The following is a 24,263-nucleotide window of genomic DNA, read 5'->3' on the forward strand; positions in this document are numbered from 1 at the left end:
AGCGGTTGAGTGCGCGTGCTCCGCTGCTGGCGGCCTGGGTTCAGATCCCGGGTGCGCAGGACACACGCTTCTCCGGCCATGCTGGGGCTGCGTCCCACATACAGCAACTGGAAGAATGTGCAACTATGACAGACAACTATCTACTGGGGCTTTGGGGGAAAAAATAAAATTAAATTAAAAAAAAAATAAAAAATAAAAATAAAAATAAAAATATCTGCCTACAAATATGGTCCATGGAGTAAAACCAACATCACTATTCACCCAGAGACTCTTAAGCGACCTCTGACATGTGACATTTACCACATATAAAATCTCTATCACTGTCAATTTAACAAGAGAAGGAAACTCTCCCACATGTCAACAGCAATAGTGATGGAAACAGAAATTAGAAAATGACCAGAGGGTTCTTTCCGTCCAAACTTTTCACTGTCATTTAGCCAAAGACAAAGGCCTCCACCATCCACCTTTCCTTGTGTATTGCCAGTCTAGCACACTTCTCATTTTAACATCTATAAGATTTTTCAAGGCACTTTCACACACAATATCACATTAACCCTACAAGATAGATAAGGCAGCTATATTTATACCCCTTTTTAAAGATATGGAAGAACAAAGCGATTAAGAGCACAAAATTGGAGTCAAGCAGGGCTTGAATCCCTGCTTCACTACTTCTCAGCAATATGAACTGCAAAACAAAGATGCCTGGCTTACAACGTAGTTATGAGGATTAGATTATACAATGCATATATAAAGCACTTAGCACAGAACCTGCTATAAAATAAGCACTAAATAAATGGTAGCTGCTGCTATGGTCGTTGTTGTTAATTATACAAGAACAAACAGCTCCTGAACAAGGGAGCTAAGACTAAAACTTAGGTCTTCTTTGATTCCACACAACACTGCTTCATTTGCAAATGGTCACCAGGAGTCCTATCTATACAGAGTAAACTCGACCATTTCCAGGAAATGCTTTCCCTTTCTCATCTAGACACCATGGTGGTCACTTAGATTTTAAGAATCAAAAGCCAACAGCAATACCAACAGCTGCTAATGTCAAAAAGACAACTAGACATATGTATCTCATAATACCATCTATAAAGTCGTCTAGCCCACCCCACCCCCAAAATTAAGCCTTAATCAAGCTTTTACATCAAACTACTAATGTACAGAATATAAAGATGGTAGAGAAGTATGTTAATCTAAACCGAAATCCAGACTGAAAGAAATTCTACCAGACAAACTACCCAGGTTCTTCAACAGATAAATTGCAAGGAAAAAAAAAGAAAGAGAAGCAGGATTCTACAAATTAAAAAAAGACTTAGACATTTCAATCAATCCTGATGTCAAAAAAAATTTTTAACTATCCCCCAAAAAAGGCAATAGCATCAGCCCCATGGACATCTGCTTGGGGGAGAGAAGACACTAGTGACACAACCAGAATATTGCAGAATATTTTAGGCTTTGGGACATTCTTTTTTCCCCTTGTAAATCAATAAACTGGCATCGTGGTTTTTAAAAGAAAGGCAATAACAACACATATAGCCTTTACTCTGCCTATGCTACACCTATGATAAAAGTCTTACTCCAAAGAGTATTTTTAAAGACTACAGGTTTACAAGTTCTTAAAATGATGCCCTCCCTCCCAATCTACAAGAGACAGCTGGACTAAAGGTCAAAGGAAAAAACAAACAACAAGAATAGGAACACTATTGTAACTTAAGCTTAAAAGAAAACCCACATCATCAATAGGATTAGCTGTCAAGAGGAACCTTCCTAGAAGTAACCCATCTTATGATGCGATTTGAGATACCTTAATGAAAATTATTGCATCTCCCTGTCATCAAGAAGCAGCCAGCTTAAGGTAAATTAAACGAAAATTAATCTGAAATTTCAACATGGGCACATGCTGTAATGAAGATTACTTGTTTATTTCCATATTATTCCAAAAAACTTTTGAGACAACTCAGAGCACACTGGAATTAAAAAGGGAAAAAGTGATGAGATTGAGGCAGAGAAAATGAAAGAGGAAAATAAGTTGAAGTAGAAGTCAGAAGTAAGTTTACCACACAAACTATATGTGACAAGGGCCTATATAGTTGCAGGGGAAGGGCTGCACATCTGACTGAGCTCTCTTGCAAGAAGAGAAATATAGGCTACAACAGTCATGATGACTATGTAATACAGGGAAACCAGTGGTAAAGGAAACACAGCTTTTCCTGGTACCAAGACCTGGAAAAAAAATTACTACGTGGGTTCTAATAATAATGATGATGATAAAGACAGCAGCAGCTTGAACTGTACACTTAAAAACGATTAAGATGGTAAATTTTATGTTATGTGTATCTTACTACAATAAAAAAAGACTGGGGGTAAAAAAAAAAAACAGCTCATTTTCATTGCATGTGTCCTGGGCCAGGCATGTTCTAAGCTTTTTATGTTTAAACTCACAAAATTCTCACAACAACCTTGTGGAGGCAGGTACAATTATTATTCCCATATTATACATGAGAAAACTGAGGCACCAAGAGGGGAAGTAGCGGAGCCAGGATTCAAGCCCAGGAAATCTGGCTCCAGAGCCCACACGCCTAACCATTACATAACCCCTCATCCATAACGGTGTCTCACTTTGGGCAAAAGCATTTGCCATCAGCTAAAAGTAGTATTTGTCCATCAACTATTAGCTCGTTTTGTGTTCACTTTTAGTCCTCCAGATTAGCTGCTAATAGTAATAGTAGTAGCAGTAGTTATAACATCACCAAGGGCACTGAGATAAAGGAGATAATATTCTCACAAGAATTCTACAATAAGAAGAATACTAAATTTTATAAAGCTATTTGTTTTAATGGCCCTCAATAAAAGTTGATTGCATTACACCAAATAACAACTCCGCAAAAGTAATTCTACTCCAGTCTAAACAATGCAATCAATATACTCTGATATTCTGGCTTGATCCAAGTAAAAACTATTCTAAAGCAATGGATTGAATGTGTTTATTTAAGCAATTCTCAAAGAGTACTATTTCTGACTACTAGGTTTTGATAAGAATTGGGCAGCAAAGTAAGTGGATACATACTTGCTAGAGGGAAGATATTCTATACTGCACTTACAGTGGACTATATACTTTCATAGTCAACCAGGTGCAGAATCAGGTTAATATCTTCTTACGAAAATTAAGGAATCTAACCACTAAAGATATCTAAGTATGCAGCCAACCCACCTCTCCACAGAAGTGAGCCAAGAAAGTATTTTATTATAGGGCCAAAATTTTCCTGAAACTGGTTCTGATTCTCCACCAGTGGACAAACGGTCAATTGAGTCCCAAAGCTGTATACCATTCAGTGTAGTCACAATGATTTTGACCTGGAAAATTCTCAAAACAAGAGTTTCCCAACATTCATCTCAGCCATAAAATAACCTCAATTAAGCACCCATAGAGTATTCAATTAAGACAGGTAGCCCTGAGCTAAATGAAAAATGAATTGTATACCTATATAAAGTTATTAGATATAAACCAATTAAATATCCAGGGATAGCTGTAAAAAAAAAACCCATATATATATAGATATATACATATATATATAGATACAGATATATACACAATGTAGGTTTTGGAGTAGTAGATATATCTTTCTTTCTGAAATAACTAGGTAGCAGGGTCAGCTGTCTACCAAGGCCATCCCTAGTTAGTGTAAATACAATTACATCATAAGCACATTATGTCTAGGAAGCAATAAAAAAAGACAAGCATCCCAAAAGGAACGTGAACAAATATGAATACGAGAGCCTTAGGGAAAAAAAATCCAATATACAATAAACATCTGATAAGATGATCAACTTTATCAATAGTCAGGGAACTGCAAATTACAATGTTGTTATACCATTTTCACCCAGCAGATAGGTCCAAAAATGACTGATACTATCCAGAGTTGATAAAGGTGGGAGAAAGCAGCATCTAACATATACTGTTGATAGAAGTGTAAATTGATATAGCCTTTGGGGTGACATTTTGAAAGGACATCAATTTTCTAAATGTGCATAACTATTAATTCCATAGGTATGTTCTCATACATATGCAATAACAAGTACAAACTAGGCTGTTTACCAAAACATAGCCTGCAACAGCAAAAAACTGGATATCTAAATGTCAATCAAGAGAGATGGTTACATAAACTACAGAATATACATCTAATGTAATGCTATGCAGCATTTTATACAAAGATAAAATGGCTCCTTCTTATTCTGACACAGAAAGATTCCTATGACATTAAGTTTTAAAAGTTTGTAACAATTTTAAAAGCATGCTTCTACTTGAGGGGGGAGGAACGGGAAGGAGGGGAGAAGGTTAGGGATGGATGCCAAGGGGGTGGGGGTTCTGAATTAGTCAGGACTCTCAGTTCCAAGACACAGAAACCCAATTCAAATGAGCACAAGCAAGTTAGGGAACTGATTAGCTCATTTAACAGGGAAATATAGGGTGAACCTAATTTAAGGTTCAAGTGGATCCAGAGGCTCCAATGACTCCCCAGGCTCACACATAAGAGCGTGTGAGAATGTGTGTGACTGTGCATTTGTGAATGTGTGTGAGAGAAAGAGTCTCTCTATCTGTCTCAGTCAGCTCTGCTTCACACTGTATGTTGGCCTCATTCTTTCCTATGGCAGATAGGTTTCCTTCATGTGGCCAGGCACACTCTATTTCAGCTTAGCAACCCCAATGGGATGAGCCTATCCCTAGCCCAACACCTGTTCTTCACTCTCAAGGAAGGGCTCTGAATCTGCTTTGGTCATATGGTTATCCTGCAGCAATCACTGTGTCCAAAGGAATAGAGCATTATAACAGACCAAACCTAGGTCACACGCCCAGCCCTTGCTCAAGGGGGAAGACACTGCAATATGAAATGGGGATTATGGGGTGCTAGACCTAATTTAGCGTGGTAGCCTAAATTAACAGCTACCATACAATTCATGACAGAGACTTTCACCTTTTAACTCTATATACTTCCACTTCTTTGAATGTTACTAGAATATAGTCGTGTATTGTATACATATGGATTCGTTTTTAATTTAAAAGGGAAAACATTATTGGAATGCAGTCGGAAAGAAAGCCTCAGGTCTAAAAAGTTCAGGCTTGATGACTTTAGGAATAAAACTAGGGGGAAAAGATGCCTCACATATAAATAAGGATCTGGACTTCCTAGTCCTGCATACTTGGTCAACATTTTAACCACCACCCAACAGCCCTTATCAAACCAAGCATTAAAAGACAAACAAAAAATGGAGAAAACAGGTTTTAATTAATTAGCAATATGTTGATAAGAGGGAGGGGAAAGACCTCAGGGACCCTAAGGAGAAATTTTATGAAATCCTCAGACCGCAAAAAGTCTCCAATAGTATCTGAAAGCCTTTTACACCCTCTCTCTCTTTTCTCACCCTATACTCTTACCAGCCAAACAATACACATAGAAAAGCTCTGGATCAGTTTTACTGAAGCCAAATCAACACTCTCTATTTATTTCAAATATCTACTCTAAAGATGGTAGCAAACCATCTAAAGTAAAACAATTTATAATACCTACCCCTAAAGTAGAGACATTACTAAAATTTCTCCTTTAATTGTCCCAAGGGCTACCATTCAACACTACAAATTCTTTTCACAAAAAATTTAGTAACAAAAATCCCATTTAGACTGACACACACAAAGAATTCCTCTTTACTTCAATGACTCCAAGCAGGGCCTACCAATTCTGGTATTCGTCTCTCTAAAGAAAGCCAATTTTGGGGGCCGCCCCGGTGGCACAAGCGGTTAAGTGCGCACGCTCTGCTGTGGCGGCCTGGGGTTTGCTGGTTCGGATCCCAGGTGGGCGTCGACGCACTGCTTGGCAAGCCACGCTGTGGCAGCGTCCCATATAACGTGGAGGAAGATGGGCACAGATGTTAGCCCAGGGCCAATCTTCCTCAGCAAAAAAAGAGGAGGATTGGCAGATGTTAGCACAGGGCTGATCTCCTCACAAAAAGAAAAAAGAAAAAAAAAGAAAGCCAATTTTGCTATGGTGAGGCAAAGACATTTACTACTCACCAAACATTCATTTCTTGCCCACATTTCCTAGCCCCTTAAGCAGTGCCCTGTGACTACTTTTGGCCTATGGGCTATAAGAGGAAGTGATGTGAGTCACTTCAGGGCCAAAGGCACAGTAACCAAGGAGGCTCCATGTTCCAGATTAAGCACCAAACGTACTTTATTATTTTGTTCCATGGGACCATGCTATAAGCATCATTCCAAAGCCTACAAATCTAATTCAAATTCCACTTCCCCCAGGAAACCTACCCAGACCATGCTAGGTTTCTGGCATCATCAGTAACACATTTATGTATGTATACCGTGGGGCATTGTGACACTGCCACATAACTAATAAATGGCCTCTACTCTCCATAATTTACAACGTGGTTGGTGGGAAAGGACACCTGTAAAAACAGAAACAAGTAACCATGATAATAAATAAATTTCAAGTGAGTGCTAAAAAATAGTAAGTGCTAGAGGAGTTTCCACATATCTCAGTTAGCAGCTAATACTAGTTAGTTATATACTCCATATGACATCTTTTATATTATTTTTTAATTCATGTATTTAAAGCAAATAAGACTCCCTATAGAGATTATAATCTCCTTGAAGGGCAGGAATCCTAAAATATAATAACCTCATGGTTCTCCTAGATTACCATTCAAAAGAGTATTCAATAAAAATTCATCTTTTATTGAGAGGAAAGTGTTGAAAAATTAAAACAGAAGTGTAGTAATCCTCAGACTTTAGGAATTTGTGTCCCTAGTACGGCTAAGGAGACAGAGGAGGGAACACAAGTTTCCATAGCAGGTGGAGCTTGACACTGGAGAACAATGAGTCACCAAGCTACCTCAGACTTGTGAACATAACCCTTAACAGTCAGCTTCTTATGCTGTAGGACTACATGCTCTCTGAACAATATCTGATTTCCAATTCAATTTCTCAAATACCCTGAAACCAGTAAAGAGAATCCCTAGATATTATGTATGAGTATTCCAGGTACACATACAAAAAAGGTCTACTTCTCTCAGTACGTTAATAAGTAGCATTATGATTAATCAATGTGACCCACCAAATATTTTAATATCTACATGTGTAAGACACTGCAGAGGACAAAATATAAAATATGTCCCCCTTTTGCCATTCTCATACCTTAATACGGAAGACAGAACACATGAAAACAAAAAATGCCACACAGTACAAGTACACAGTACAAGGCAGTATAAAGTGTCAAGTGAATAACAAGGAAAATAAATACTAAAAGAGTTCATTGAAGGAAGAGATTATTTTCAAATTTTATAGTCTGAACACTTAATAAGCAAGGTGGAATCTGAGCTGAGCTTTAAAGGATAGGTAGAATTTCAAGAGGTATAGACCAGGACAAGGGAGAACATTCCAAGGAAAGGAATATATAAAGGGGTGGAAACAGAGAAGCCCAAGGGATGTTTAGGAGACAGTAAAATGACAATTTCATTTCAAACAGTTTATTGGGGGAGACTAGTGGGAAATGAGACCAGAAAAGCGGGTTGGTGCCAGACACCGGAAAGCTTTAAATGACAGACTAAGGAACAAATTTATCTTGACAGTAATGAGGAGCCATTGAAGGTTTTTAAGCAAAGTACCACAATGAAAATAAAAATTAGGATGATCATTCCAAAACAAAATTTAGGACAGACTGAAGAAGGAATTCACTGGGGACAGTGAGACCACTTTGGATACTATCACAATAATTAGGCCTAAATTAGAACGAAGGCAGTGAGAAGAAAAAGGAACATATCTAAGGAGCTGACAGAACTTGGAAAGTGTTTTTAGCATCTGTCAAATCAGACCCTAAGGACTCTAGAAAGCTGAGATTCAGATGCTAGAAAGAGGTTAAAAGCACAGCAACTGTGAATTCCAGCCTACCCAGCAGGGTTTCCCTATACCTGAACTGATACTGGGCTCTTCTACGCATATATGCATTCCCACCTCCACACTCATACAAAACGTCCAACCTTCTGGGGGCGGGGGGTTAGAGGGACAGAGGTGAGAAATGATAGATAAAAGCAGCCAAGTGATGAAGGCCAGGTAGTTGTGCAACAAATAGATAGAACTCAAATATCTATAAAGGCCAAAGGCATTACAATCACATCCAATGCAAAATGGAAAAACAGACTGCAAATCCAGTCATCCTGCGGGCTTGAGTGATGACATCAGATACATCCATTCAATTTGGCAAGAGGGTAAGACTGGATGAATGGAGTTACTGAGGTCCCAGTCCTTAATAACAGAGGTTCTTAAACTTTGGGGAAGCCATGAACCCTTTTCTTTTTATTTTTTTGTGAGGAGGATCAGCCCTGAGCTAACATGCATGCCAAACCTCTTTTTGCTGAGGAAGACCAGCCCTGGGCTAACATCTGTGCCCATCTTCCTCCACTTTATATGGGACGCTGCCACAGCATGGCCTGGCAAGCGGTGCACGCGTGCGCGCCCGGGATCCGAACCCGGGCCGCCCGCAGCGGAGCGCGCACACTTAACCGCTAGGCCACGAGGCCGGCCCAGAAGCCATGCACCCTTTTGGGAATTTGGTAAAAGCTCCAGACCCTCTTCCCAGAGAAATGCATAGACTCACAAAATTTTCAGATTTTCAGACAGTCCCCCTAAAGCCTATCTAGAGACTCTTAGTCCATGAACTCCAAGGGTTCTTAGGTAAAAACACTTGCTAGAAAACAGTTACAACCAGTTTCATCATAGACCCCACAGTTAAAAAGTTTTTAAATAGAAAGTGATATATGTATATTTATTTATAATTTATATACATTGCACACTAGACCAATAAACTATGTACCTTGTAAAGCATACAAAAAATGGAAATGTAAAAGAATGACATTTATTATAATAAAATAAACCATTTTTAAACATTTTAATGATTGATGACACAGCTTTGTGCTCTTTCTAATAAATACTGTTATTAATAACACTCTTTTCAGTGAGAGTAATATGAACATGGTTTGTTATCTTTTCATTTCGCTTTCACATTTTGTAATACAGCAACTTGAAAGTCTGGTTCTAAATTCAGTTCATCCTTATAATAAATAACTATTTTATTTGGTTTAAATGGCTATCACAACCAAAAAACATAATTTACAAAGATGAGTAAAACCGAAGGGAAGAACTGCATCACTTGCTGCACTGAATAAAACATGATATTCAATTTTCAATCCCATTCACCATTTATGCAAAGGTTTTTGCTAAAATTCAGCTAGTGCATTTCCATATTTCCTGATGACAATCAGTTGTTCTTACTAACTAATCAGATGGTATTGCCTTCTTTTTTTTTTTTATAATTTTATTTATTTATTTATTTATTTTTTCCCCAAAGCCCCAGTAGATAGTTGTATGTCATAGCTGCACATCCTTCTAGTTGCTGTATGTGGGACGCGGCCTCAGCATGGCTGGAGAAGCGGTGCGTCGGTGCGCACCCAGGATCCGAACCCAGGCCGCCAGCAGTGGATTGCGCACGCTTAACCGCTACGCCACGGGGCCGGCCCTTGCCTTCTTATATTTTCAGCAGATGGGCTTACAACCACTAAACCACTTCTTTTACAAGCTTTTTATATATGTTAGAAAATTTTGTTTCCAAGTTTAAGTGTACCTATAAAAACGTTCTTAAAGTTAACATACATCATTTTCAGCAATTAAATCCAATAATGATGGAAATAATTCAAATATACATTTTCAATAACCTCTCTCCATAACACGGAATTTTATTTTGTTTTGAAAGTAGTCACTTTTTGAGTCACCGTTAAGAACTTACCATCATCACAAAGAGACAGATTAAGTGTGTTTATTTTTCATACATATCTGCTAGGTAGCATGCTATTCACAGCCACTTGTCACAGAAAATGTCAGCAAATTTGAGACGTGGTTTTTGTGAAAGAAAAATGAGTGAGTCATCTTTAAGTTAGACAATTCTTAAGTCCTGTGCCTCAAGATGACCAGTTAACCTCTATGAAATATTATACAAAAGATCTGCATGGTGACTCCCTACTGCAATACAAAGTATGTTAAGAGTCTACTACTTAAAATAACAAATTTAAAAATCCAATTACCCAGGCCCCTATAAAACATCACAACAGAGTGAAAGTAAAGAAACTTCCTTACAGACCTCTAATATTTCTCCCATTTCCCAGATAATTTTATGTAAACCCTACTGGAGAGACCACTGCTCTAAATGTGCCTGAGCTCCCAAGGGTCAAAGCTCTCTATTAGTGCCTTCCAACCAATTTCCCTTGCATGCTATCAAAGTTTCAAGGAGTTATCTTTAAAGGTACTCGAATTATACTGTATCCATCACTGAATTACTACCAGTTTGGCAAAAGACACAAGTGCAGCACATTCTGTGACACCAGTTGTCTTCAACACTGTTCCCTCAGTGTAATGTTGGCTAGTGGTTCAAATAATAGACAGGGCTGGAACAAGGTCCAAGACTCTTCATGACATATCCTGCCTTAAATCCTTTTTGAAACATGGTAGGGCATAAATAAATCAGTAAAATAAATCATGAACTATATTGAGAGCCAGGGGCTTTCAACCTGCATGACTAACCTCACTTACATAGTGAGATATACTTATATTTGTACAAGGAGACATTTTTACACTTAGGAAACAAGTCCACTGCATCATCTTACGAATGCCAAATGATAACACACTGTTTAAAAAACAGCTACCGCTTTAAAAAAAAAAGTGTAAGCCAGCAAAAAAGATTTTGTACTAACTTCTACCAAAAAAACACATAGTCTGTTCTCAAATATACATAAAAATGAGTGAAGAAGTTCCCAGTGTGGTAAGCCTTACATATGGAATCATTTCAAAAACTATGAAAATATAAAATTTGGGGTGTAAAACCTGCCAAAAAAAGCTCCACGTAAATTTGGAAAACTGACATTTCTCCTTTTCATCCAGATCTACAGCCTTCACTGCTCCCCACCACCTCCTTCTGCTACAATCCCTCAATGTCTTCCTACTGCACTAAGAGCACCTGGATCCCTCTCCCACTTCAGCTGTGCCACATTCCTCCTTGCACTTTCCCCCTTCATTACTCCCTAAATAACCCCCAGCTTTTCTGTCCTTTCATCTTTGCTATTTAATTTTCCTGAATTTACTGCTCTCCTCACCCTCACTCACACAGAAATCATCCCCTGCCTTCAAGGTTCTTGTCCACTACCAAGTCCTCCATGAAACCTGCCCTGAGCCCTCTCAAATGAAAATAACTGCTCCCCCTCCTGAATCCTCAAAGCACTCTTTCAGTATCTCTCTCATGGCACTCACCACATTCAATTAGTATTACAGGTATTGGTGTGTTTGTCTTATCATCTCTCTTCGGTCATAATCTCCTTAAGAATAAGATCTATATCTTATCATTTAACTTCCCTATCTCTTAACCACACAGCACCTTTAACAAAGTAGGTACTCATTTAACTATGTCTTGAATGAATGACTGAATGGCTACTTAGAAATTCAATTACAGACTTTCTGTGCCATCGGGAATGGAGAGGGAGGTATGACTTAGACTTGGCAGAACAAATAACTTTGCCCTGGTTTCCTCCAAACAAACTCACCACAGTAAAGCCCGTATTTCACGTACAGGTGCTTTCAAAAAGCAAGGACATTTCATCCTTCAGCTATCCAGCCAAATATGGTGTGATATCTTTATATATACACACATACACTCACAACAGAATACCTTTTACTGTTAATCAAATCTGTGCTTGATAATAAAAGCACATAAATATTTTAACCATATAGTCAAACTAAAAATTTAAGATGTAATACATTTGGGCCGACCCCGTGGCTTAGCGGTTAAGTGCGCGCACTCTGCTGCCGGCAGCCCAGGTTCGGATCCTGGGGGCGCACCGACGCACCGCTTGTCCGGCCATGCTGAGGCCGCGTCCCACATACAGCAACTAGAAGGATGTGCAACTATGACATACAACTATCTACTGGGGCTTTGAGGGGAAAATAAATAAATAAATAAAATCTTTAAAAAAAAAAAAAACATGTAACACATTAAATCTATCAGAATAAGATCAACCATTCAAAACACACGTAGAAACATAGAGAATGACCAAGCAATTTATTTCAAATAAAAAAAAAATACGCTAAGCTTTAGCTATTTAAATACTAACAAAACTTTAGAGGCAGAATTTTACTGCTAAGAATCCAAAACCAACTATTCAAAGATAAGCTTACCTAGACAGAAGCACCAAAGAATCAACATTACTAAAGTACAAAGGTGAGATCAGAAACAGCACAAAAATCTTAAAGTGACACTTTCATTAAGTAACTGGTGTATATGGCTCCCAGGTCACCAGAAAGCCAGGAGATTGCAGGAGTCTCCACTGCACATGTACAGAACAGAGAGTCCAGAAAGGAAAAGAGGGCTGCGAGGTGGCCAAATGTGGTGAACATGCCTGGAAAGAAGCCAATTTAAAGGTATGCTTGTGATTTCAGGTCAGAAGACCTGGACTCAAATGTCATCCCTAATACCTACAAGCTGTACAATCTTACACCAGCCACTTAACCTCCCTGAGCCTTGTTTCCTCGTTTATAAAACGTAATATGTAGAGCAAGCAGAGTACCTGAGTACAGTGTGTCTCAGAGACAGCACTCAATAAATATTTGCTGACTCCGAATGAGGACCATACAAGAAAAGCAGACATTTCTCTCCAGGCACTTTTGTAGTTTTTGAGAGAGCCACCTTAATTAATTCCTGATTAATACCTTATTACAATATTTGACAGTCAATTTTTGCCAAAAAATAAAAACACTCTCTTACACCTAGCTTACACATTACTCAAAAGCTTACTAGAGTTCTTAAAATTTAAAATCTTTTTGTAAGAACTTTCCAATACAAAAAGCAACTCTTACAAAAAAAGCTTAGAAGCCAAATACCTGGGTTCTCACCCAAGTAATGCCACTAAATACGTGAACCATGAAAAGGACTATTTTTTCCTAGCCTTAGTCTTCTCATCTGTAATATTAAGGAGGTTGTCCTAAATTACCACTAAAGCCCATTTACTCTAAATGTTGTGGTTCATGCCATCTCCAGGATTTTTCGATCTAATTAAAAAAACCAATTCAATATACACTAAAAAGAGAATCTCTTTCAAAAAAAAAAAAGAAAGGAAAAAAAAAAATTTATTATACAGAACTGAGTAAATGACGCTAAGGGAGTGCTAAAAATCAAGCTTTCCAGAGAACATACCAGCTTTGACTCTGTTTTTGAAGGTCAAGAGATAAAAGAAATACAATTTAAATAAAGACAATGATGGGGCCGGCCCAGTGGTGCAAACAGTTAAGTATGTGCGCTCTGCTGTGGTGGCCCGGGGTTCGCCAGTTCGGATCCTGGGTGCGCATCGACGCACTGCTTGGCAAGCCATGCTGTGGCAGCGTCCCATATAAAGTAGAGGAAGATGGGCATGGATGTTAGCCCAGGGCCAGTCTTCCTCAGCAAAAAAAAAGAGGAGAACTGGCAGATGTTAGCTCAGGGCCAATCTTCCTCAGGAAGGAAGGAAGGAAAGGAGGGAGGAAGGAAGGAAGAAAGAAAGAAAATGAAACATAAAATCAAAGAAGTAAGATATCTATGGGCGATATAATACTTTCTTCACTTGTGTAGCACTTCACAGTTTACAAAGCATTTCTGCATATGCCATCTGCAGTAAACTTTCTGGAATGAGAAATACAAGAACAGTTTAAATGATTTACATTTGATAAATGTGTCCACAGAGAATCTCCACTAAAAACAATAACATCAAAAAACATTTTAGAAAGGAATTCTTTCACCATGTATATGGAGGATGAATTAGAGAGGCAAACACATGCAGGCAAACAGCTATAAACCTACAAATCAGTATTTTAGCACAAGAAATGTGAAATCAGACCAATATGCTCATTTAATGATAAAGAAACTCAAGCCCACAGGGTTGATGTGATGCTCATTACTCTGTGTGCAAAATGACAGGAGAACCAGATTGTAGAACCAGAAATAACGGGGGAAATCCAAGAAATTACAAAGAAAAGAATCAGAGAAATTGGGGATGGATAAGATAGTGATGTGTTTAGGTTGTGGAAATGTAAAAAAAAAACATTATTAAAGTCTTTCTGTGTGCCAATTATTATGCTAGACGTATCTTGTTATTTAACAAGTTAATTTAAAGATCTCAACAATATGAGGGCAAGTACATTATTCCAATTTTAAACATGAAAACTTGAGGTTTAGTGTGGTTAAAAAAAGTAGCCCAAGGTTACATCTACTAAGTATCTGGAAGAGCCAGGACACAATCCCCTGTCTGAAGTCGAGCCTCCATTTCCAAAAGAAGCTTAAAAATCACCTCAAAATTACAAGCCAGAAGGGCAAAAATGAAGTATCACTCTGGAAACATTGGATAATCCAGTGTTACTAGAATTCTGGTCCTGTTAATAGGTGCATTTCACCTCTGTGCTTGCATCTATTATTACCAGTCTGGTCTGTTCCCAACCATGAGGTCCAAGCCTTCTCAGTAAAGCCAAACTTCCGCGCCCTCCACACTGAAACATATTCATGGAGCAAGATTAGATCAAAATGTATCTAAGATGAGGGTGACTAGACTGATTAATTTCAAGTCTTCCACAACTCCTCAAGTGACTACAGCTTCTGTTTTGGCATAATCTATTTATCTTCAAAATATGATAACTATACTAAGCTTTTCTAAAAACCTGTCACTTCAAGGAGCCTCAAAAACACTGTGTTGCAGATTGGGGTACGGGGGAGGAAGCATGGATACAACAACCCACTCTACTTGCACTTCTAGAATTGGACTCATACGCTGGTGTCAGTGTTTTGTAATAATTTCTCTTATTCAACCTTGTATCCTGCAGAAATATAAAATAATCATTTCTCTACTCTATATTATTCCAAATACCGTGCTCCCACAAAACATTGTCTAGAACTAAATACAGGAAAACCCTGAACCTCCTTCTTAAACTAAGCAACCAAGAATGGTACCCAGTTGTCGCTAGGCCATTTTATGACCTCTGACCCCATACGTTGAGAGAAAGGCACAAAGTCTAACTCAAATATAAAGAAGGGAGGGGCCGGCCTGATGGCATAGCGGTTAAGCGCACACGCTCCACTGTGGTGGCCTGGGGCTCACAGGTTCGGATCCCGGGTGCGCACCGATGCACCGTTGGTCAAGCCATGCTGTGGCAGCGTCCCACATAAAGTAGAGGAAGATGGGCAGGGATGTTAGCTCAGGGCCAATCTTCCTCAGCAAAAAGAGGAGGATTGGCCTCAGATGTTAGCTCAGGGCTAATCTTCCTCACACAAAAAAATATGTACATAAAGAAGGGAGAAAGGAAGGCTTGAAATGACTAGACCTCACCTCCAATGGTAAGAAAAAAGGTCAGAGACCAAGGGGCCCATCCTCAGAGATCAATGACCAAGAGTTAAGCTACTGGTTAACCTGGGAGAAAAGCGATAAAGGAGTCCTTCCCTACAGTTTAGTCTATCCAAATGGGCAGCAAAGTTGTACAAGGTGGGGAGAAATTTGTACGGTTCTACAGCCCAGACTGGAAATGGTGCTCTGTCATTCAACTCCTGAAACCCGAGTATTTCACCCTATCCCCTCTGTGCTGGATATTTGCAGATAATGTAAAAAGGAGCTGGCCACATATTTTTGGACCTCTGCCAGGAAAGCAGTTTATGGCCCTCTGAGAATTCCTGTAATTATCATATGTAGAAGGCAAAAATCACTGCCAAGATAATAACGAGCATTCTGGGTATCTCCTACGCCCCACGACAGGGGATTCTACTCGGTGGCGTGTGCTTGTATTGACCTCCTTCCTATATGTGCCCTAAAATGAAAGCTATGTTGTTCATATCGTTTAAGGCCAATCAATTCCACAAGATATGCAACATATTCAAACAATGTAGAGCCCTTGGGGGATAGCGGAAAAAAACCAAACTAAAGAACAGGGGTAGTATCCAGGAGAAGATATGTGAAATTGATGACAACAGAGAAGGGAGGGCTAAAACGTCCTTAAAAAATAATTATAAATCATATTGCGATATACCATCCAACAGAGAAAAGATTTTCAAGGAATGTCTAATATCCTCTCTTCCCCACTCCACCTTTGAGCACCTCTACACCATTCTCATCACTTACTCAACATTTAGCCCTGGTGAAGACGGATCACCGGATTAGCAGGATCAAGAGTACATGCAGAGAACCTTCCATGCTGGGAACAACATCTTTAAATTATTTAGGCTTGTTTACCACCCTTTGCTACAGAGTAAAAATATGAAATTTTGCCAGCGCTTTCACAATATATACCAGTCAGCACCATAGCAACCCAATCCTCTGCCCACCAAAAGATTAACACATACATAGAAAACAGGAAATTCAACAAAAATTAAAGTTTGACCCTAGAGTCCCTCAACAGTTAAATGTCTTAAGTAGTAGCAGTATCTTTACATCACACCCACTTCATGCCACCCTTACAGCTTCCCGGCATAAGCAAATTCTTGGGATTATACAACCTGCTGCTTCTGTTTCCAGCCCAGATTTCTAGAAATGAAACCCTGGAATTGAGGGAGAAAGAAAAACAAATGTTGGCAGAAAGAGGGAGGAAAAGGCATTGTCTATATAATCCCAATTTAAGTGGAACAATCATCATTAGTCCCATCAAGCACTTTTTTTCAATAAAACCACTTACCAAAAAATGCAGATCTAAAATACTCCCTTGGCTTAAACCACACAAAAAGCAATTTAATAGACACAATCCTATAGATTTTCTCAGAAAGAAATTGAGGAAGAGATTAACTATAAACTATGTAAGATTCAAGTTTCGCACCTTGAAAATCAAACTTCATTGTGAGTTAAATGAGTGTAATAAATAAGCAGTGCAAAATGTCTACAAAAACCAAACCAAACACCTGTTCTTATATGCAGCTCCCCTGCATTTTCTCTCCAAACCATATATTCCCTTATCAGGTCCACTTTCTGATCCACTGTTCCCAAAGCATAAAGTCTTAATAAGAAATGGAGGGAAAACATTTCAGAGGCCAGTTCACAAAACCAAATTAGACCTTTCCACAAAGTACAGGAGATAAAATAGAAACGCTTCCAATCGTATCTAGTTTGTGACAAATAGTTGAGGGAATGCCTGTTTATTAAGCTGAATCAAACCCCCACTGCTACCTTTAACCCAAAACTATTTCTAGTTCAAGAACCAAAAGACCCAAGCAAATACTCTCTTTTCACATTATTCTCAACATGAAGAAATCTGACCCCCTTCCTACTACATCATAGCTTCTGCGAAACAGGCTGAGAGGCCCCTTTGGCCAGCTTTTTTTTTTTTTTTGAGACTAACCTCCAACCAATTCCAGAAGAGACAAACCTCAAACAAATTTAACCCTTGAAATCCATCCCTTCAGCAGTACAATGTAATCTAAGCTTTATCACAGCAACTTTTTACACAGACACTTGAAGATTTCTTATTCACTGAAGTGTAAGCCTCAGCCCTCACAAATCATCGCCACAGATTACTCCTGGCAGCAAGAGGGTGCTGGGACTGCAATTCACTCAAGAACCCTTCATTCACCATCATCATACTCGACATTAAAAATTCACCATCTCCAAAGAAAAAATGTCACCTTCTCCACAAGGACACCTGCCTCTTCAACGCCTCTACGATGAACGAGAGTCAAGCGTGAAAGGCTAAAAGATCCTTCAGCTTAAAGTTTTCCTCCCCACCAAACTCTGCAGCCACAGCCCCGTGGACTGTCCTTGTCACACACACAGGCTTTATTGTCAAACCCTCCGTCTCTAACACCGTCAGCCGAGGCAGCGTCTGGCCCATGGGAGTGACCATTTGAAAAACAAAAAAAAAACCCACAGCTGGGCAATAAGGACTAGGGACCCTCGGGTCCGGTTTCTCCATTTCTCTTCCAAAAGACCAGAGAGCGGCTCGAGTTCTGTCGCTGACCATTAACCAATCCCACCTCCCAATCATCCAGTCCACACGTTTGCTCCCCTTCCGAGGGCCTTTCAGCAAAATCCTAGGAAGAGGACCAAACCCTAGCCGTACCATTAAAATCTCACTTATCAATCCCATTTCTACCTCCGACACCCCTCGTCGGGAGGAGAAAGCAAGTGCCCCGGGGTAAAGAGCAGCGCCGTCGAAGGCCGCGCTTACGGAAAGGCTGGCCACGGTCATCCCCATTTCGCAGTCCGGGCAAGCGAGACTCGGAGAGGTTACCCTGCTGGCCAAGGTCACCGCGCTCGCCGGGCCGAGGGGCGCCCGTGCCGACTTCCGGCTCCCCCTCTCGGCGGCGGGGAGCGCCGAAGGGCTCGGGGCGCCGCTCCCCACGCCGGGCCGCCGGCCGCGAGCCTCGCGCACCCTCCGCGGATGCTCGCCCTGTCCGCGCTAACTAGGGCGACCGGGAAAGGGGGCAGAGAAGGCGCCGCTGCAGCAATCGCCCTCCGCGGGCGCAGCCCCCAGCTGGTGCCCGTGACAGCTGCGACCTCCGCCCCCTCCAGCCGCGCGAGGCCGAGGGAGAACTCGGGGAAAGTGGGAGGGGAACCGCACGGAGAGAAAGGAGAGCGGGGGGCGGAGGGGCGCCAGCTGCTCCCCGCCCCCTAGGGCCTCGGCGGCCGCGCGGCTCGTGACAGCTGCACCCACTGGGAGGCTCGGCGCCCGCCGCCCGCCGCCCGCCACTCACCTGCCGCCGCCGCCCCTGGGCCGCGCTGACGGGCGCCGCGCTCGCCCGCGACCGTGGCGGCGCCGCCGCGGCCTCCGCCGCTCCTCGGGCCGGGAGCCCGCCGCCGCCGCGGCTCTCCGGCCCCCTCCTCCGGAGCAGGGGTCCCCCCGCAGGGGGATGCAGAACGAACCCTGCGCAGGCTCCGCTCGAGGGAGCAGCAGGGAACAGGGCAGCCGAGCGCTCGAGGCCGAGATCCAGCCGTCTGAAGGGAGGGCTCGGCGAATCGCGTCAGACTCCCGCTCGCCTGGCCTGAAGAACAGGCATTTCAGCCGCTCTCCGCGGCCGCCATGTTCTCCTCCTCCTCCTCGGCCGCCGCCGCCGCCACCGCCCCCCGCTCGCGGCCCCGCCTCCTCCGCGCCCCGCCCCGCCCCGCCCGCCGCGCTGCCCCTGCTCGCTCGGCCCGGCCCGGCCGCGGCGACCCGGTGCCGCGGACTCCGACGGCTCGCCGGCAGCGCGCCCCTCGCCGCCCGGGCCGCCGAGCGAGGAGGCGCCCCGCGCCCTCTGCGGGCCGCAGGCTCGCGGGGGGCGCCGCCGGGGTCCCGCCCCGGCCCGCGTCCTAACGAAGTGTGGGAAAGGAGGCCCGAACTCTTCCCCTCCCCTCGGGGCGTTCCTCTGCTGCCGGGAAGCAGCCTCGAACCCCAGGGCGCTTTCTTCTAGGCAGCCGGCCTGCGGCCTCCCGCTGGTCTTATCTCTCTGAGAAGGTGGTGGAGCGGCGAGAGGCCCTGCGGACCCGGGAGGAGTCGGCTCTGGGCCCGTCCCTCCGCTGATTTGTGTATTACTTTGAGCGAGACACATCCCGCGGGCCTCGTTTTTTATTCTGTAAAATTGGGAGGTGGCTGCCTAGATGATTTCACAGGCTATTAGACAAGGGAAAAGAAAGATCATCTGCCCCCTTCGTTTTACAGATGAAAAGATCTGACTGACACGTCTGGCTCTGCAATTCTATGAATTACCCAAAATGTCTGTCATTGACAGAGCTTTCCCCTCAAGGGAGCCCACACCTTTCTTCTTTTTTACCCGCTTTTTTTAATTCTATAATGGAAGTGCTACTTCCAAAAGTAGAGTGTTCCTTGTCACTAGAGGAATCAAACGACTGCTGAACAGGCTTTCTGAGCTGTGAGGGCCTTATCTGGAAAGCATCCCTCATTCCGAAGTCTGGCAGTATAATACCTATCTCTTTCCCCGGGTTTTCCTAAGGATGAATGAGTCACTGGCTGCGGAAGTGCTTTGTAAAGCAGACATCTATCCTTTCCTGCACTCTTATTCCCAGTTAGCTGTCTTCGCCCACCGCAGTCCCGTCCTGCTGCTGTCTCCCAACGTTTTCTGCTGTTTCTCTTGGAGTGTTTTCTACCCAAAACAACCTCTGTATATCCTTAAGCCCTTCACACGTCTTCTAACTGAAATCCAACTTTGTCTTTTTTTTTTATAATTTTATTTTTATTTATTTTCCCCCCCAAAACCCTAGTAGATAGTTGTATGTCATAGCTGCACATCCTTCTAGTTGCTGTGTGTGTGGGATGCGGCCTCAGCATGGCCGGAGAAGCGGTGCCTCGGTTCCTGCCCTGGATCTGAACCTGGCGGCCAGTAGCGGAGCGTGCGCACTTAACCGATAAGCCATGGGGCCGGGCCCCCCAACTTTGTCTTGAAAACACGAACCTCCCTGGCACCTCTCTGAGGCAGTGGACAACTTCTTCCAGAGATAGGAACTCCATCCTGCCATCATTCACTGCGGTACCCTAGATCATCATCCTCTTCCTGTCCTGCTAGATAAAGCATCCTTTAGGCCACACCCCACATTCATTCATCTATTCATTCATTTCTGTACCTATTTATTCAACTGATTCTTGTCGAAGACCTATTACTGGGGCCCTAAACACATTTCATTAGCTCTTGCCATCACCTGGTTTAGCAGGACCTCTAGCTACCTGCAGTGTCCCTGTCCCCAGTAAGAGCTGGAAATACCTATGAGTATGTATCTCTGGCATTCCCAGTTTAGTCCCCTTCTATAGGACCTACCTCCCAGTCCAGTCCAATGCAGACTGTGTGAAGGTGCCTACAAATAAGCCACTCGTGCAGATAATGCTGTCTCCTGTTGGGCCTACATTCTAGCAACTGCTGATTGCCAAATCCAGTGGACACTTCAATCTTCCCATCATGTGGCCATTCTACAGACCTCGTTACTGCTAACTCCTTTTTGAAACTCTCCTCTCCTCCCCTGTTGTCTACATCATTCTCCCTTCTCTCTACCTGTTTTCTGTCCTTCCCTTTGCTAGCACTTTTCTTGGCTGCTCCTTTTCTACAAAGCCATGTAATGTTGGTATCCTCAAGGTTTTATTTCTTGCCTCTCCTCTCGCTTAGATTGACTTCCTTTGTTTCCACAGCTGCAACTGTTAGTAACACCTGCATCTCCTTCTTCCAACCACCGCCCCACCCCCACCCTGCCCCAACTCAGCAGCTCAGTGTCTTAATTAACTTTAAAACATCCTCAGGGCATGCACTGCTGAGATTTTGTTGAATGATGAATGAAACTTAAGGTATTATTTATATTCCCATAACTATCCATAGATGCTAGAGAAAGAACTCTTTTTCTAGGGTGATACTCCTTCTTAAGTAAGACCCTTTCACTTTTTTCTTCCTCTACAAATCAAAATCACTTGCCAAAACAGTTATAACCCACTTTTTTTATTTTGTTAAAATACACAAACATAAAATTTACCATCTTAAAAACATTTTTAAGTGTAAGTTCGGTGGTATTAAATACATTCACATTTTTGTACAGCCACCACCACCATCAATCCCATAACTCTTTTCATTTTGTAAAGCTGAAACTCTATACCTATTAAACAATAACTCCTCATTCTCCCCTCCCCCCAGCCCCTGGCAACCACCATTATGCTTTCTGTCTCTATGATTTTCACTAAGTACCTCATATAAGTGGAATCATACACTATTTGTCTTTTTGTGACTGACTTTTTTCAATTAGTGTAATGTCCATCCACATTGTAGCATATTGCAGAATTTCCCTCCTTTTTAAGGCTGAATAATATTCCATTGTATATATGTACCACATTTTCCTTATCCATTCATCCATCGATGTACACTTGGGTTGCTTCCACATTTTAGCTATTGTGAATAATGCTGCAATGAACATGGGTATACAAATATCTCTTTGAGACCACGCTTTTAATTCTTTTGAGTATGTACCCAGAAGTGGAATTGCTTCTGGTAATGGTAATTCTATTTTTAATTTTTTTGAGGAACCTCCATACTGTTTTCCACAGCAGCTGTACCATTTTACATTCCCACCAACAGTGCACAAAGGTTTCATTTCTCCACAACCTCGCCAACACTTGTTGTTTTCTGGTTTTTTGATAGTAGCCATGCTAATGGGTATGAGGTGGTATCTCATTGTAGTTTGTTTTGTTTTTTGCTGAGGAAGATTAGCCCTGGGCTAACATCTGTGCCAATCTTCCTCCATGTTTTTTGTATGTCGGACACTGCTACAACATGGCTGGTTAGTGGAGTAAGTCTGCACCCGGGATTTGAACCTGCAAACCTGGGCCATTGAGGCAGAGCGCGTGGAACTTTGACCACTGGACCATGGGGCCAGGCCCTATTGTAGTTTTGATTTGCATTTCCCTAATGATTAGTGATGTTGAGCATCTTTTCATGAGCTTGTAACCTATTTTTATTTCTCCCAATTAGTCTTCTCCTAGGTCATTTTCAACACCTCTCTGGCTCCATCTACTTTTCCTAAATGGTCCCACTTCCTTAACTTCAACTAACCCCCCCGGAATAATTAATACAGGGGCAAAAGATTTATTAGTTAGATTTACTTCCTGAATCTCACAGCAGCCTTTCTGGAATCCATTTACTTTAGCTGTTTAAGTGAAAGTTCTTTTATGCCCAAAGGACAATGCCAATCAACAAGTGGGACTGACTCCAATTAAGTGAAAGTGCTTTGAAGGGATTTTTTAAATGAAAATGTAAGACATTTAACTTTTATAGCCCAAATTGATCTGGTTTTAGTCCAGGTCCTATTGCCCCCATACATTAATAATAATCCTTTGGTAGAATAGAAACATACTAGTTATGTGACTAGAATCTATAACATACCTGTTGAATTTTCTCCAAAGCATAACAGATTCCCAGGTCTATAAAACATCTGGCTAGTGTACAGGAAATCACTCCAGTTACTGAAGCAAGAAATGATTTAACTTTGATACTCCTATTTTCAAATAGTTTTTTTGTTTTGTAATAATGAAACAAATTCATAAGAGAGTCAAACAATAAAGAAAAGTACAGAGAAGTAAAAAACAAACTCTAGTGAGCCAGAGAAAAACATAGTGAACACCTTTCCACACACATCAACGGTATATTTGCACCCATAAATACAGCAAGGTATTCAGTTTTACTTAATAGAATCACATTGTAAATGCTTGTTGCTAATCTGATGTCTTTTACTGTACAATATATTTTTATCATTAAAATGACTGAATACTCTTGCATTGTATTTTTTTTTTTTTTTTTTTTTTGCCATTTTATTAACCAACCCCTTACTGAAAACCATTTACATTGTTTCTGGGGGTTTTTGTGTGTGTGTGTGTGAGGAAAATTAGCCTTGAGCTAGCATCTGTTGGCAATCCTCCTCTTTTTGCTAAAGACGACTGGCCCTGGGCTAACATCCATGCCCATCTTCCTCCACTTTATATGGGACACTGCCACAGCATGGCTTGACCAGCGGTGCGACAGTGCACGCCCGGGATCCAAACCCTATGCGGCCGCAGGGGAGCACGCGCACTTAACGGCCACACCACCTGGCCGGCCCCTGTTTCTGGCTTTTTGTTTGTATGTTTATTTTTGTAATTAATGCTGTAATTCTAATGCATGCCTCTATGCACAATTTGAAAATTATTTTATTAGGTTGAATTCCTAGATTAATTGCTGGCTCAAAGGGTACATGCTTAATTTTTTTTTTACTACATATTTGCCAAACTGACCTCCAGAAAAATTGTTCCAATCTATGGTGTTGCATACAGTGCGTGAGCCTTCCGCTTCCCCACAAAATGAATTTTGTCAGTTTTCCTTTGACTAGTCTTTAATTTCTACATTAGCTTCAAGTATAGACATTAAGAAGACTAGGTTTAGAATTAGGCAGACCCGGGTTTGAAATGGCTCTGCCACTGACTACCTGTGTGACCTTGAACAAACCACTTTAAACACCTCCAACCCTCAGTGTCCTCATCTGTAAAACAGGATGCTAGCAAAGGATTGTTGCAAAGATTAAATAAAATAACGTAAGCAAAGCACTTAGTATAGTGTTTAGCATTTAGGATTGCCCATGAGAAAGTAAAAATTAGCTCAAACTAAGAAGGTAAAAATCTGCCCAGCTGTTCATCAGGCTGGAAGAATAGGCACAGATAAAGC

At 41.6% G+C, this 24,263-nt stretch overlaps 1 protein-coding gene across 6 annotated transcripts in view; it reads right to left on the reverse strand.

The window, feature by feature from the left end:
• Positions 1-19,138, reverse strand: part of NCOA1 (nuclear receptor coactivator 1) — a 234,621-nt gene extending 215,483 nt beyond the window's left edge. For 4 of the 6 annotated variants that reach the window (XM_058551676.1, XM_058551677.1, XM_058551679.1 and 1 more), the window contains exon 1: positions 18,798-19,138. The gene's annotated coding sequence lies outside the window, so the exon portion shown is untranslated. The remainder of the gene's footprint in view (positions 1-18,797) is intronic. The other 2 variants (XM_058551681.1, XM_058551680.1) reach the window with 1 other exon arrangement.
• Between the last annotated feature and the right edge of the window lie 5,125 nt (positions 19,139-24,263).

This window comes from Diceros bicornis, chromosome 12 (genome assembly GCF_020826845.1).
Source record: "Diceros bicornis minor isolate mBicDic1 chromosome 12, mDicBic1.mat.cur, whole genome shotgun sequence".
Lineage (NCBI taxonomy): Eukaryota > Metazoa > Chordata > Mammalia > Perissodactyla > Rhinocerotidae > Diceros > Diceros bicornis.